The following is a 16,024-nucleotide window of genomic DNA, read 5'->3' on the forward strand; positions in this document are numbered from 1 at the left end:
TTGGGACAGTTTGGGCACTGAAACACAACTGACATTTGCATCACTGTTTTAAATGACTATTTTAGTGCTCAGACCTAATTTTAAAAAGAAAGGAAAATAAATAAAACATTGTTTCTACTTAACGGAGACTATTGTTAGATACTTAGTTTTCTATGAGTATTTGACATAAAAATACACATTGCCTAAGCTTATATATGTTAAGCATCAAGGACTGGTTTTTTCTGTATACTTACATTACAGGCTGCACAATAATATGTTTTCCAAAATATTTCTTATTTCCATTTCATAGGACAAATAAGTATGTGGGCAATCAATAAGGGTATAAATAGTGAATGCAAATGTCTATTACTCTTAGGTGGAGTGGGGACTCAGAGATATAACTATTTAATTTGTTGTGCTAAATTCCATTGTCAATTTAGTAAATCCGAGAATCTCCTTTCCTGTATTATGCTAGAGTAAAGATGGCCAGAAAATAATTTGTATGAGATTTGGAAGGTAAACTAAAATAGTGACCTTAAATCTCTGTTGCAGTCAGATGGCAATGACGGGTAGGGGGATGGGCTCTAGCCTGTCCTTTTGCTTTTCTGCTCCTCGTCCAGCTTTTCTTCTGGTTGTAGGTCATCTCTGCTGTACAACAGCAGCCCCACGTCCATCGGCAGACTGCACAGAAGCGACATATTCCCATTCAAGACTGCACAAGCTCCCGTTTTGCAGTCTGACTTTGACAGCTCTGTGTAGTTGGCTTCCATCATGTCCCAGTCTTTTCACCCCAGCGGGTGCTTCAGAAGGACTAGTTGACGACTTGTCAGTTTCCCTAACTCTGTGCCCTCCTCTCCCCCTCCCCAACTCTTTTAGGCCTTCACTTCCTGAGCTCTTCCTATATTTGCATAAGGCCACGTCTCTGTAATACTTTTCCCCATAACATTCAAGTGTTTATGCTTCCCTGACTAAAAACATAGTTGATACATTAATGTTTGGTGGTTCAGTTCTGTTGCAGTGTCACAACTGGCACAATTAGTAACAAGGCAACATTGATTGAGAGCAAAATTCAATGATCCTTTATAAAAGATAACATTAGGAGAAGTCAATGAGGTTTTGAATAGTCATGGAAGGCTGAAAGAAGAAAGTGGTATTTTATTGAAATACCACTTTCTTCTTTCAGCCTTCCATGACTATTCATGGGTATTTAACAGTAGAGAGTAGAGGGAGAGTAGAGGGAAAGAGTCAAAATAGGGCATTATTACATATATACAGATACAGAGTCAGGGAATTAGAAGACTTGGTGTGCTGTGCACAGGGCACATAGGGATGGGAAAGAACAGGAACCTGGTTAAATAGGTGCCTGACTTTAAATAATATTGTAGCATAGTTAAGAGTGTGGTCATTGGAGTTGGATCTAAGGAGAGTCCCAACACTGCTTGTTATCTCAGGAAAGTTACTTAAATCTTCATAAAGAATTTATCCTCTATAGAATGGGAGAACCATAATGTTTTCTTCATGTGATTTTTGGAAGATTAAATAACATAATATTGTCAAAGAATTTAGCACAGTGTCCAGGCTATGACTAGTGGTTGTTGTAATATTATTACTGTCATACATTATGCATTCTGTTCATCATAGGACTGAATTTGAGATAGTAAGCAATTCTGAGTTCTTGTATCTAATATTTTGAACTTTGATCACACATTCAAACTAATGCTTAAAATTTTAAATTCAGTAAACAATTTATTAAACACTAAATACCATCCCAATAATAAAATATCTACCTGAATTGAATTTCCTTTTAATAGAGAATGTAAACGCAGCTACACTTCAACAGTATCATTGGTTTAAGGTGAAGCAAGTCTCATAAACTTTTTTAATCGACATATACTTTATTTTTTTTAAATTTGACAAGCACATGTGATACATAGAAACAGAGCCACATAAGTATTTATTTACCCAGTCTCCTATATTTTCACTCATTTTTTCCCCCTTTTTGACATCAACTTCTCAGCAAGATGGTTGCAGTAGCTATGGGGCCTGTATAAACTCAGTACAATGCAACAATCTCAATATACAGATTCATATCCATAGGCAGAAATTTGGAGGTAACTACTGTGTCATAGCATGTGAAACATTCTTTTACAACACAGTGATACACATCAATCTCTTTTTAAATAGCCAACAATAAACACTAAAAACAGTATGCAAGGGCTTCCCTGGTGGCGCAGTGGTTGAGAGTCCGCCTGCCGATGCCGGGGACACGGGTTCGTGCCCCGGTCCGGAAAGATCCCACATGCCGTGGAGCGGCTGGGCCCGTGAGCCATGGCCGCTGAGCCTGTGCGTGTGGAGCCTGTGCCGCAGCGGGAGAGGCCATAACAGTGAGAGGCCCGCATACCGCAAAAAAACAAACAAAAAAACCCCCCCAAAAACCCCAGTATGCAGTCATTCTCTGAAATTTTCCTTGGACACAAAAGTGTCTTGGTTTCTTCTGACTTAACATCCTCATTACATTCTAGTACTATAGGTTGTGCACCAACACAATTTCTTTTTTGATTTTTAAATCAGGTAACCAAGGTCTAATTTACTAATGATTCTGGAATGCCTTCTTTATTTCTGGTTTGGGGCTATTTGCATGACAGTCATTTAGCAAATTAATGTAGATGAAAAGCAATAATTTTACAGATGTCTGTTGTAAGCATGCTGTCATCCCATACTTACTATGCTAATCTATTGACATCTACTCATTAGAGATGAGCTCCACTTACTTTGTGACATTAATATTTTATAACCTGGAGTGTTTTGAAGTAGGCCGAAAGTCAAATTTTTAACCATCCCACTCAGAATGTATTTTTAAAGGGTAAATGCATTTTATTCTTGTTTTCTTTAAAACTATTTCTCCCCAAGCCAACATTACACAATCTTCAATTAACTCTTTGCATACTGCCTGATACAGACCAGGTGTTTATATTAATTTTGTGTTTCAAGTGGCAGAAATCTGACTAGCATCAGAAAATGGGCCCTCAACTGACTGACAAAATCCTCAAAGTGTTCAGCAGTCAAACCAGGTAAAGGACAGATATGTAGTGGGACCCAGAATGGACTATGATAAAGATTGAATGTCACCAGGATCTCTCTGTCCCTGGCTGGGATTTCTCTAAGTCAGGTTTTGTTTTTTCTCCCTGGGGTTTTGATGTTGCTATAGTTGTCAAGGGACTTATCACTCTTAGGAAGTGACTCTTTAGTCCAGGCTAGATCAAATGCAAACCCCTGGACCAATCAAACGGGACAGGGAGCAAGATGACATAAAATCTGGAGTTCCCACTGAAGCACTGAGAATGCAGTGAGGGTGCAGGTGGGCACACTTCCCTGAAAGGCTGTGCTGCCAGAAAATGCACAGAACTCACCAAATGTGAGAGACTACTTGTATGGAGAAGGTTTTCATTTTCATGTATGATGCTTGAGATATAAATGTGTCAGAATGTTGTATAGTTTCAAAATGAATTTTCTGATTTTAAAACTAATACATGATAAATATTATTAAATGTACTGTCTGTGCATTTTCTGTCAGGCATTATCATATATATTCCAAATTCCATTTATATTCCAAATACACACATATGTATTCATAGACTAATATAAATTAGTTAGAGAATAAATGTGTTTTAACCAGTACCCTTTCAGTGCTTTAAATAAGGTATTTAAATTTATGGATTTGCTTAAAATATGAAATATATTTACATTTAATTAATTGGATTTACCTTTACATTGTTAAGTTTACTCACATTGAGTCTGGCTCATTAAGGACTATGTAGATCGACATGGGGGAAGGTGGTGAAGATGATGAATTTAGAAATCAGGCAAATTGATATGAATAAAAATTTAATTCTTAGGTTAGGCAAAAAAAAAAAATCCCTACATTGAGCCTTTTGACTATCTATCATCTTTTACTTAACATTTGTTTATTTCTTTCTTTTCCAACAGCTATTGTGTACAGATTCCTAGAGTAACACAAAACTATGATAACTGGTCTCTCCACTCTCTTTTTTTCTGACTGAATTTCCTGAAACTCCTGTTTGCGTGTTACCTTATCTCAACCCTGGAACCTTTAGCAGTTCTATAAGTTAAAACCCAGAACTCAATTAGCTTGACTTTATATAACCTGTACAAACTTATTTATCTTCTATATCCTCTATTACTCATTACCTATCCACAATTTCAGGCCAAAAAAACCCCTGTTTTTCTCCAACTGCACAGCGCACATTATTGATTTTATAGATGCAGTAATGCCCAGTGGTTAAAATTCTGGGTATTGTTTTAGTCCAGAGTTCGTCGGGCTTGGGCACTTATTAACTATGAAAATGTTGACAATTTTTTTGACCTCTCTATATACCTATCCCTCCCTTATCTGTAATAAAAATGGAAATAATAAAAGCATCTTGGGCTTCCCTGGTGGTGCAGTGGTTGAGAGTCCGCCTGCCGATGCAGGGGACACGGGTTCGTGCCCCGGTCCGGGAAGATCCCATATGCCGCGGAGCGGCTGGGCCCGTGAGCCATGGCTGCTGAGCCTGCGCGTCTGGAGCCTGTGCTCCGCAGCGGGAGAGGCCACAACAGTGAGAGGCCCGCGTACCGCAAAAAAAAAAAAAAAAAAAAGCATCTACTTAATGAGGTTGGGAAGATTAAATAGAAGAATCAGACAAAATGCTGAGCACAGCTCTACCTCCTCCTCCTTCTCTTTCCCCTTCTGCTTTTTCTATTTTTTTAACCATTATATGTCTGCTGACCTCTTCTGGGGAAAACCATGCAGTAGAATGAATTAGAACCTCTCTGAATTTATCATAAGAAATCTTAATTTGATGCTCAACACTCCATTACCTTTTCCTGTTATTTTTGGTACAGTCACTACACCTTCCCTGAAATAGCAATTACACATTTTCTCCTCTCCTCTTAAAAATACCTGCATTACTTCTGACTCTTTCACTCTTAGTGATTGACCTTGTTTTTATAACACACTGAAGAAACAGAACTTTCAAAATATCATGTCCCCAAATCTGCAAACAAGCAAGCAAACAAAAGCCATCTTTACCTGTTTAAATGGAGAAAATGTCTCTCTTCCCATCAATGCCTCACCTGTTCTCTGGATCCCACTCAACAGCCCCAAATTCAAAGGGAACGCAATGCGCTGTCTTCTTCTCATCAGCATAGGAGGTTGTCCTACTTCTTCTTGTTTAATAAAAGTGAAAAACATAAATTACCATAAATAAGTCTTAAGTATTCTAAGTTCCCTAGTAATATCACCTTAATTTTCCCTTTCAGAACAATACTAGAAATATTTCTCCACAATTCTTGCACACATTAATACTTTTTAAGCTTCTCCTCAAACCATTGTGATCTGGCTTCTGCCTACACTCTCTACTGAAATGGTTCTTATTAGGTTGGTTAATAATGACTGCATTTCTACATTGTGTAGGTAGTGATCGTCCTTATCTTATTGTCAGTAGCAATCAACACAGATGAGTACTTCCTCCTTGAAATAACTGCTTTCTGTAATATCATACTTTCCTAGGTTTCTCCTCCCTCTTTCATCCCAACTCAGTCTTCATTTTGAACATTTCTAAAACATTTCAAAGATTTTGCCCTTTAGAGATATAACCTACTTTGTTTGTTAGCAGATACTTATGATTGTAAGTAAGATAACATGCTGATAGTTTTATACCAAACTTATTTCCATACCCCTACACACAACTGATAATTAACATATTTTAATAATAATCGGTATGTGTGGAAAGAAGAAAGTACTAAAGGTTAAAATTGTTAAAAACATATAGGAATAAATATATTTTAAGGACCCCATAATAGAAAGGCTGAAAGTTATTTTACTTATGGAAAAGTTAAATGCTTATTTATTTGGATGAAAAGTAGCCCTGTATTTACATTATAATGGGATGTTTGAAGGTGGGTCTCTATGTTCCATACTTTTGGAGTTGTTATAAGTTACTATCATCATTTTTTCAATATTGTATTTTAAGAGTAAAGTAAAAGAAATATCCTGTACCATCAAACTATATATATATTTAAAAACTTTATACAATTAAAAAATGCATAAAATCAATCCTTGCTGGTTCTTTGAAAATTTTAATTCCTTTGTATTAAAATTATGTTGCATCTAATCATTCAGAGAAGTATATTTTAATGCATACCTAATTATTTAAATTTAATGTGTATGAAATGAGAATTTAAAGCCATACTCATAGTGGCCATTAGATTCCATATCTCTCAATATTTAAAAAAATTTTATGTGTCTGTTAACAAAAACAACCTATTTGTAGTACTACTCTTTAACTAGCTTCAAATTTTTCAATTAATAATACCTTGTGTTAAGGTAGAGACTGGTTAGCCAGAGGATATTTCTCAGTCCCTGCTCCACTTTCTGTTACAGTTCTCTCCTGTGTTCAGCTCTGAACTCTTGATGTGGTATTTCACTTTTACTTATTGCTCTTTGCTTGTTAGCCCGGGTGAGAGTGAGGGTGCAGTGGAGTCCTATGTTGTTCTGGTTAAGCCTCAGTCTTGGGTGAGTACTGTATCCTTGGGTCTTGGACATTTGTCCTTCTCCACGCTCTTGCTCTTAACACAGCCGTAGTTTTGGGTCCAGCACATATTTTTACCTTTTTTTTTTCCTGTTCCTTTTCTATAACTACCTTTGTTGTTTACTATCACCCTAGGGTGACCATTTATGTAGCCATACCACCCCTCTTCCATATTTTTAGCCTTTTGCTCAATAGGATAGATATGGGAGAAGGATCTTTGTGGGGCTTTACGCCTTTCTCACAGTGACTACTAGTCCCATCCCCCAGGACAGCACCAAAGTGATGCTTGCTCAGGATTTTCAAAAATCTTTTTTGTGAGCTTAAGAGGTCCCCGGAGAAGCATCTTCAAATGACTTCATACCACCACCATCATCAATATTTGAACCCACCAAAGAGTTCCAAACTCTTTCACCAGCCCACACCCAGCCTCCACTAATTCATTAATAATTCTAGCTCAGTTATTCTTATCAGTGTTTGGGACATCTAGAAAGCAAAAGCTTTCTTCCTGTTTTTCTTTACAGGACCTTCTGAAACAATATTATTAGGGGTGGCAACAGTATTATCGTCAGTAACTGTGTTGGTGATGGCAGCAGATTTTCATGGAAGTATTAGCAACAGTTAAATTCCTGATAGTGACTTTGGAAATAGCAACAAAGTTGTAATGATTTTACATATTATTATAACTGAGATATAATTGACATATAAATTATATTAGTTTCAGGTGTATGATATGATGATTCGATATATGTGAGTATTGTAAAATGATCATCACAATATGTCTAATTAACATTCATCACCACACATGGTTACACATTTTTTTCCTTGTGATGAGAACTTTCAAAATTTACTCTTTTAGCAACTTTCAAATATACAGTACAGCATTATTAACTATAGTCATCATACTCTATGTACATTACATGCCTAGGATTTACTTATTTTATGTCTGGAAGTTTGTACCTTTTGACCACCTTCACCCATTTAACCCATCCACCACTCCTGTTGTTTTTGTTTTTATTTTTGTTTTTTCCCCTCTTTTCTTGGGAGAAAAAGGTGCTTGATCATTCCCTAAAGTCAGCTGAAGGAATAAGTTCCAAAGAGGGTCACTAGTAGACATTGTGGATGGTGCCACAAATAGCTGACTGGCTTTCAGTCTCCCATTCTCAGGTTGCTTTTCTGCATTGGAGTAGCTTGCCAGTCTCTGATTCTGTCTAAATAAATAAGAAAAATAGAATAGGAAGGAAATTTTAGAGAGCTGAGAGTGGGAGGGAGAGAGGAGTTGAAGCAGACAGCATTCATTTTATTTGGAAGGCAAAAATGTGTGAGTGTCCTCTGGAACAAGTAAATAACTTGTCAAGTAAATAACTAAGAGAGCTGATCACATAGCAAAATAACCCCAAGGAAAGTGTTTATGCAGCACACTGTCTCTGCCTCATCTCATCTCCAGAGATTAGCTGTATAGGATGACCAATACTTCTCAGTTTTCCCAAGAATGAGGGCTTTGCCGGGTTGTGAGACTTGCAGTGCTGTGAGACTTGCAGTGCTAAAACCAAGAAAGCCCCCAGCAAAGCAGGCTGAGTGGGCTGTGTTAACAGCTAATCAGTTTTTAGCCAAAGAAGCTGTGACCAACAGAGGGAAAACTGAAGTCAGTAAAAAGAAATCTGGGGCTTCCCTGGTGGCGCAGTGGTTGAGAGTCCGCCTGTCGATGCAGGGGACACGGGGTCGTGCCCTGGTCCAGGAAGATCCCACATGCCGCGGAGCGGCTGGGCCCGTGAGCCATGGCCGCTGGGCCTGTGCGTCCGGAGCCTGTGCTCTGCAATGGGAGAAGCCACAACAGTGAGAGGCCCGCATACCGCAAAAAAAAAAAAAAAAAAAAAAAAAAAGATAAAAGAAATCTGTAGGGAGGAAAAAGAAGGTCATAACTTAATTTCTACTTCGAATTCACTGACTGAACAGAATTTATGGATAAAAAACCTTGGAATCAGATATAAGATTAAGTATTTAAACTAGTCTGGAATGTTGAATATACTTCAGTAACAGAAAGTTGTAGAATGTGCCCAAACGATAAAAGAACAGCAAAGAGGGATTTGAGAGACCATGTTATAGGCAGTAACTGCTAATTTGCAACTAATTATTAAATGAGTTAACCATCATTAAATGGTTATCTTTGATTTAAAATCCATTTATTTTTACTTTAAAATATTTTAAAGATGAATCTGCCATGGGCACAGAACCCTAAATTCAAAATTAATAATTATTGGTATATTTAATCAGTTAAACCAACTTAAATAATTGGAAAGTTTTTCTGTAGGAAATAATCTTAATTCAATTTCTAATTCCCTATAACAAATGGTACTGCAGGACTTCAGTAACTTGGAATTCTCAAGATTCATCAGTATATATGTACATATTATATTTGTGATAATAAAAACCATCATCTTTTAGCTCATTTATTCCACATGTGTATTCAGGACATCCATCTTCCTTCAGTGACCATGAACAATATTTCTGAGATTTTCAGAAGTCATACTTGTGTTTACAAATAAGTCACACTCATCTTCTTCTGCTATATTGCCTGGGCATATTCCTGATACAAATTTCTGTCGAAAACATGCACTTTTCTTTCAAGCTGCATGATGCCTTCAGTTCTTGGTTAATGCTTCTCTGGTGCTCTTAGAGAGGAAAGCTGTTTTCCTGCTAAGGGAGATTTGTCTGAGGGTTATCACAGATTCAAAATCTGTGAATTCTGGATATGCCAAATGCCACTCATTTCTATTTTGTCCCCACTTCACCTGATCCCGGCTATATTCTAAAATAAACCTGGAAGAAAATCTCTTAAATATGCATCACATATTGTCATCTGGACCAGGGAGCACCATTGTTTGTACCTTACATGCCATATGTTCCTGACAGATTTTTCTGGATAAAACACAGAGTTATTTCTTTAGTCTTCCTTTTTCTGCACTCATTTCCTAACTAAGGTGCCAGTATGAGGATTGCATTTCATAGTATTCTTTCAATTTCCAGTTCTCTCACATTCTTGCCCCTGTGAGTTTCTGCACAAATTTTACTTTCTTCCAAAAAGTCTAAAAGTTTCTGGTACTGAGCCTTTTGGCTCTCAGGAGAGATTCAGCCAAGACCCTAGTTTGTGTAGGGTATTATTGCTTACTGAGTTGGAACATTGAGGGAGGAGGAGGATTGAAGTGAGAAAGGAATCAAAAGTGAGTATTACAGACACTGTCTGTCATCAAATGAATATCCAAGTGGCAATGTTAAGAAGGTATTGGTTATACTATGCTAGATCTTCAGGTCAAGGTTGAGGTTAGATTTCAAAGTCATTGGGTTGGCTGCTATCATTCGGGAATTATTTGGATACCTTGCTGTATCTCTAACAGTGAGAGTTGGAGTACATGAAAAAGATTGAATAAAGTAGTCTGAGAAGGAGCTGTAAACTAAGCCAGAGCAAAGGGAGCCAATTCAGAATAGATTATTGGGAACAGTGATGACTCAGATTTGATTTGCTGTTGCTTTCGTATCAGTTTACTCTTAAACCAGCAAACACTCAGTGTAAAAGAAATATAAAATAAGGATGTAGATTTGTGGATGAAGAATCTTATCAGTGATGCTCCAATTCCTCATAATAGCACATGTGTATTCAGACAGGCAGGGCACAGTTCGCAGGAAATGAGAAATGTCCCAGGTTAGAGGAGCTAAGGAACCAGAAGCTCTGGATTTTATAGCATTTTATAGCATGAGAAAGAGAATCACATTGGTGCCTAAGAATGTAACTCGTAATAAGAAAGGGAGATACTCAGAGCCTCACAGTTACACATTTTTATATTTCTGTAATCTTTTTCACACCAAGCTATTGAAGTTTCTTCAAGGCATGCTATTAGTGGCCACTGCCAAGAAGAAAATTCAGGAATATATGATATTCTAGAAACCAAGAATAGAAGAATATTTTCAAGAAAAAAGTATGATTGAATCTCCCAAGGAATATGGGGATATACATCTGACCATTTGAGTTGACAAAGTGGAGGAAAATATTAGGAATCTTCTGAATTCACAGTATTTTTATCACTTGATAGAAAGATATTTTCATTAAGAAACTAGAATTAAACTGATGTCACAGACTTGCATGCATGTATGTGCACACACAGTTTAAAACTCTGTTGGGGGCTTCCCTGGTGGTGCAGTGGTTGAGAGTCTGCCTGCCGATGCAGGGGACGCTGGTTCGTGCCCCGGTCTGGGAAGATCCCACATGCTGCGGAGCGGCTGGGCCCGTGAGCCATGGCCGCTGAGCCTGCGCGTCCGGAGCCTGTGCTCCGCAACGGGAGAGGCCACAACAGTGAGAGGCCGCGTATGGCAAAAAAAAAAAAAAAAAAAAAAAAACTCTGTTGGGATGAATTAACTTGTGAAAGAAACTAGGTGGAAAATGGCAAAGATGAAGTAATTTGGATACAATTATAATTTCTAAAATTATCGAAAACAGTTAATTGTTAATTTGTTAAATGATCAGTTTGATGTAATTTTTTAGCCATCAATTATCAAACATAAAACCAATATAAGGATATGGAATATAAAATAGTAAATTCAAAAAACTTCGTCTTGGAAATAAAATACATATTTTTTTATAAAAAGGTATAAGCAGTAAATATAATAGTTGATATTTAGTTGAAACTAATACAAAAATAACATAACAAATTTCTCTGTAGTACTGGCCTTAGCAACAGATTGATCAACCCATAACTGAGCCATTAATTATGATACATTTGTGGCAGAATAAAATGAACATTTTAATCACTTATCTGTAATTTGTTTTAATGAGTCAAACAAATATTTTAATTAAACAAACTTAAGTAACATGATGAAACTGAACTCAATAAAAGTTAATTACAGAAATAATTTGATAAAATTAAAGTGCTTGTATTAAATTTAAAAATGTCCAAAGGAGATACATGGCTTTGTAGTTACAAAGTAAAATTGATGTTGTAATGGCATTATGACCTTTTTAACAACCATAGGGCTTTAAAGAAAAACAATTAAACTCTTATAAAAGCCAGGTGAATAACAAATATATAAGATGCTCTTTAAATTCTAGTTAAGTAGTTACACACATCTCTTATACAAGTGTAAGAGATTTGTACAAATTTATGATCAAATTTTCAAAGAAGTTAGGCATTTCCATCAGGTTTCTCACTGATGTATCCCAGGTGTCTAGAACAGTTACTGGCACATAATAGTGGTGCTTAATAAACATGTAGAATTAAAAAAATATGTTTCAGACAATAAATATAAAATGAAATAAACTTCTAAATTTTCTAATAATGCTTAATGAATTTTCGATGTATCTTTTAGCTTGTTGGTCTGCATGTTTAGAATTTTAGAGTAAATCATACTAAATAAAAGTGTTATTAAGAATATTGTTCCAAAAATTAAATATATTCAATTTATTGCCTCTAAGTCTTTGAAGGTTTATAATTCAGTGAAATTTCAGCAATCAAATAAACTGCCCCCAAAAGGAAGAATGCAATTTCGGGAAAAATAATCTTCAATGAAATATTTAAAAATTAGTCATAGATATCTATGTTTTAGTGACATATCACTATAAATATATTAAATATATTTTCCTTTGAGTTTATGTTGAAGAAAGAGTCAATATTGTATGATACTGCAGAAACCAGTCAACCTTTGAGAGGAAGAACCTGGACAAAATATTTTTGTGTGTCTTCTTTATGTATTTATTTACTACTGTTTAAAATGTTTGCTATGTAAGAGTCATATAGATAGAATCTCCCTGTAACACTAGTTTGTAAGAGTCAGGCGTCTTCTCCAGTAATACTCAGTGGTTAACATTACTTCTCAAGGAAAATGTTTGCAACTTGTATTCGAAATAAAATTAAGAACTGTGTTACTATAAGTTCTATTGTACGGCACACAAAATACATTCATTTGAGGTTGCTTTTTATTTTGAAAATTGTGAATATATTTAAATACATATTTAATATATGTTAAATATGTATTTAAATATGAACAAGTATATCTGTATTATATGCATTACACATTTTATATTTATATTACATATTACTGTATATTTATATTTTTAATGATTAGTTTGTGCTGCTACAGCACTTCATTTTAAAATAAACAACATTGCATAGTAAAAATATATTAAACACAAAGTTAGTATCATAGGTATCTGAAAGGGTATCCTCTCAGAGTCCACAATCCTAACAAAATGTGAAACCTCAGTGATGTCTTCTCAGGAAGACATCAGTGAAGGCTATTTCAATAATTATATGATCATATTTATTTTCCAAGTGTTCTATAATACATTTGTATTACTTCCTTTGCCTGAAAAATTCTTATTTAAAATTGAAATTTCAAACTGAAAACTGAAATTTATGGCTGTGCTAGGAAGTTCTACTTTATGGTTAACTGTTTTTACAAGAGATATTTTCTTATTCACATAATTCACACATTTAAATTCCTTTGAAAAACAACACTTTCTTTTATATCTCGGGAGGTTAAATAAAAATTTAGGTACAATGGCTATCTACTTCGCACATGAGTGTACTCGGAAAAAAGAGAAATGTTATTAGGGCTACTAATATGTTATTAGGGCTATCAATATGTTATTAGGGCTATCATATTAATGTCACATCAATAACTGTATTAATTACTTTAATTCATATATTGCACCACCATATATAAAATGCGTTGTCACCAGAAATTAAAACAGTAACTCTATAGATGTTCATTATGATGTTGCAATCCAAACATTTAGGATGTTATATCTTCTTTTCTCCTAATTCATTTACCTGCCTTCAGTACTGATGCCCCTCTCTTTATTTTATTCAGCCTCCACACAGTTGTCAGAGAGATTTGTAGATTTAAGAGATTTGCAGATTTCACTTTAGAAATCCTTCAAAGTCACTGTTTGCATCCTTTTCAAATGCATTAGCATGAGATTTATAGCTTATTATTTATTCTGGTCTCTCTCCCACACTATCCCCTGTTTTAACCCTAGATACATCCTTCATCAGCACCATATCAACATATTTATACTTTTCCATAACTTGCCACTTTAAATCTCCATCATTTTAACAACGCTTTCACTTTAATAAACATAATTTCTTCACTAACATAGCAGTTAATGCCTTTTTTCTCTTCAAAATTCAGCCCTAGTGTCACCTTTTCCTGATGGCATAGTTTCCCAAGATGGCATAAGATACTGATTTTTCTAGGTGTCTATAAAAGCGTATACATAATTTTTATATGTGTTATTACATTTATTATACTAATAATATTACAGTAAATCTTATTGTGTTTGTTTTCATATATCTAATATGTTGGTCTATCAGAAGAGTCCTCAAAATGTTTGCTGTTCCTGAAGAGAAAATACAGAATTTTCCAAAGAAAAATATCTGTAAGGTAAAGAAGAGATCCAACAAAGAAATAAAATGGGCTTGGATGAAAATAGGACTATTAATATACGTAATCATTCTGAGATTTTTTATAAACCTAAAAAAAAAATAAAAACATTGGCAATTCCTAATCATTAACCAACACAAAATCCAGAGAATTGGCACATTTTTCCAGCCGAATCCTGCAATGCAGCTGTGTATACTGGGTCACAATAAGAAAATAGTGTGTGCATCCTTTTTATGATTAATTTTCTTCTTCTTTCAGATCCCCTAATGTACCTTCTGCTGAAGTAAATAAAACACTTTGCTTTTAATATGCCCCATAAGGGAAAACATCTCTTCTAATTAAGCTTACAGAGCTAGGTAATCTCATTTACCTAGGAGGTATAGCAGCTATGTAAGTAGCTTGACTGTAGTGATATAACCAACACTTTCATTTTATCAAATGACATTAAATTTGGAACATAAGTGTACATTTTAATTGGAATGCAGATTTAGATAAAATTTTGATATTAACATAATAATGAGAAATTTCTATCTCTATTTTGAATGTCTTTTCAAAAGTTAAGTGTTGCAGTTTTGATAATTTAATTATGGGTATTTTGGCTTCCTTACACAAATCATGAATAGTCTTCCAGAAAACAAGCCAACTCTATGGACGTGTGATTTCCTACACGTCCTGGAGTGCAATTAACTCTACTTCTAGCCATGCTGTGGCACCTGCAGACAATGAAGAAATCTGTTACAAGAACTATTTCCATAGCATGAATATGCAAGCACGAGAATTAGTGTAATTCATTCAGCTGCAGATTATCTAGACTCCAGACACAATACATTTTATTGCCATGTGTCAGTTCTCTGACAGCTTCATAAATCCTCCTCAATAAACATTAAGTGTTTACTTTTACTGTCTCACAAATAGAGAAAACTAGGGAAAGTTTTCCAGGATAGAGCTATGTAGTTTCCAGTTCATACAACAATTCTCATCTAAAGCTGGAGGCACTATGTAGGGGTATAGATTTTCAATGTTTGACAAGTATTGTTATATGAGACAACAAACTTCTAGCTGGATATAAATTGCCCCCTCAGACAGAAAAGTAGTATTATTTATTTTTTCCCTAAAATATGCATTTGAGGTCTGGACTGTAATACAATGCACATGTGATGATACATAAAAGAGATGAAAATAGCTAAGTATTAGCGTGTTTGATTTAAAGATTATCCAAGGGCTTCCCTGGTGGCGCAGTGGTTAATAGTCCGCCTGCCGATGCAGGGGACACGGGTTTGTGCCCTGGTCCGGAAAGATCCCACATGCTGCGGAGCGGCTAGGCCCGTGAGCCATGGCCGCTGAGCCTGCGCGTCCAGAGCCTGTGCTCCACAACGGGAGAGGCCACAACAGTGAGAGGCCCGCGTACCACACACACACACACACAAAAAGATTATCCAAGGCTCAATTTCAGCTCAGGATGTTAAAACTGATTTGCTTAGAATTGCCACCCCCCACACAATGGCTTTATTGAGTAAATATTATAAACTAATATATTGAAAATAGATGTGAATGGAATTTGTTTAAAAATACCTCAAAATCAAATATAATCTAGTCTCCTCCATTAATTCCTTCCAACATGAGGAATGAATCCAGACATTGCTAGCTCCAGCTTTGACGCTGCCACGCAAACACTGGCTTTTTCATGGATTTATGGTTGTTAGTTTCTTGCAAGGTTTAGTGTGAATGTATGGGAACATTTAATGAGGCCTTTTCTCATTGTCTTCTTTCAGATCTTGGTTTGTGTTTTGCACAATGTTTCTTGGGTTTCATTCACCTAGAACATAACTCTTTTTGTGAGCATATGCAGGATAATTTAAGACTTAACTTGTTCATTTGACTCTTGGGGGGGAAAAAACTATACATTACAAAACTGGGGACAGAGAAATATAGTCTTCTATTGGTCCCCTGGTGGTCCCTAATTAACTACACTGTGTCTCCCCTGCACTGGTTCTTTTTCCAAAGCAAAGAAGCATTCTTCCAAG

The 16,024-nt window shown here is 35.8% G+C and overlaps 1 pseudogene across 1 annotated transcript in view; it reads right to left on the minus strand.

Annotated features, from left to right (window-relative positions):
* Positions 1-563: 563 nt before the first annotated feature.
* Positions 564-16,024, minus strand: part of LOC307061529 (large ribosomal subunit protein eL36-like) — a 41,208-nt pseudogene continuing 25,747 nt past the window's right edge. The window contains exons 3-4 of the transcript in view: positions 5,113-5,205; positions 564-660 (exon numbers count right to left, since the gene is read on the minus strand). The product of the transcript in view is annotated as a large ribosomal subunit protein eL36-like (transcript). The remainder of the gene's footprint in view (positions 661-5,112; positions 5,206-16,024) is intronic.

Source organism: Hyperoodon ampullatus (genome assembly GCF_949752795.1).
Source record: "Hyperoodon ampullatus genome assembly, chromosome: 12".
In the NCBI taxonomy this organism is placed as follows: Eukaryota; Metazoa; Chordata; class Mammalia; order Artiodactyla; family Ziphiidae; genus Hyperoodon; species Hyperoodon ampullatus.